The sequence below is a fragment of the Rattus norvegicus genome, chromosome 1 (assembly GCF_036323735.1).
Source record: "Rattus norvegicus strain BN/NHsdMcwi chromosome 1, GRCr8, whole genome shotgun sequence".
NCBI lineage: Eukaryota > Metazoa > Chordata > Mammalia > Rodentia > Muridae > Rattus > Rattus norvegicus.
This window is the reverse complement of record NC_086019.1, coordinates 168,300,102-168,301,667: the sequence shown is the minus strand read 5'-3', so window position 1 is coordinate 168,301,667 and position 1,566 is coordinate 168,300,102.

Genomic DNA, 1,566 nt, shown 5'->3' with positions numbered 1-1,566 from the left:
CGTCTCTGGTCAGAAAACCCCACACCATATCATATTGCCTGGAAAGACAGTATGGGATAGATAAATAAATGAGATTACAATAATTTTCCCTAGCTATAGAATGTTTGGGAAACTATTATTCTTAAAATGACAGTCATAATAATCGTAATTATATTTATTTCCTAGAATTAGGGAATTTTATGTGAAATATTTGCATAATTATGACATTTGTCTGTGTAACAAAATAAGTCACTACCATGATGGGTTTGAGTAAGTATTAAGTGAACTACAATTTCAGTCTAGCTAATAGTTCTTATTTTCAAGGAAAGAAATGCAACCCCTACTCGAGGGATGTAGCTAAGTGCTCATGCAGTATAGGAAAATGTTAATTTGGGGCCATCAGTCCTGAAAACACAGCTCACTAGTCAAGAGGGACAACATTTTTCATAGTTAAATTAAAACGGTTTCCGACTTTGGATCTGGTTCTTACTAATTAGTTTTCAAGTTGCACCAGTGGTTGCCTCTCTTTTCACTAATCCATGAATATGTGTGTGTGTGTGAGTGCAAATGTGTTTTTGTTTGCACACATACTTACATTGTCTACTTAGTTTTTTAATTTCCAATGAAATGCCTTCTCCTGTTTATAGTACAGTTAACCCTCTTTTATATTTTTGAAGGAAAAATTTCGCCTTTACCCTTCCTTCCTCAATCCTCTACTGTTACTCTAGCTGCAGTACATGGTTGTTTGAAAGAAAAAGTATCATCAATCCTACCATTCTTATTATTCCATAATGGCAAGAAGTGATTTTCTAAAGTTACCTTAATTTGTACCTGGATAATGATGACTCACCTTTGTGAAAATCATTCTGCCTGACAGTTTTCAAAGAAGAACAAGAGGTTCGATGCCTACAAGTCTAAGTGCTCTTATTCAATCGCAGTGAGCAATACTGTATATAACTGTATATATAATACTGTGTATAACTGTATATACAATACTGTGTATAACTGTATATACAATACTGTGTACAAATGTATATACAATACTGTATACAAATGTATATACAATACTGTATATAACTGTATATACAATACTGTGTATAACTGTATATACAATACTGTGTATAACTATATATATATACAATACTGTATACAACTGTATATACAATACTGTATACAAATGTATATACAATACTGTATATAACTGTATATACAATATTGTATATAACTGTATGTACAATACTGTATATGACTGGCCCTAGCCATCGGAGATGACATAGAAATCATTACAAAAGAAGCAGGATATGTGGGTAACTGAAGACAATTTGTCAGGAAGGAATCACTTCTCTGCAACAACTCTAACTCTGTGTTCCCATTAAAAGGGATGCATTAACTTTCCTGATCTTTAATGGACCAACTAGCTCCTTGGTTATAGTCACTGGAAAAGCAAAATTCTCAGAAAAGATTTCCCTAATCCACAGATGTTCCTTTGCTACACTATAAAGAGCTATAAGAAAAGCAAACTAGGTCAAGAGGCCCAATCATGTGGGTAAAGAAGATCAAGTATTGATATATTTTAATTGTTCATGA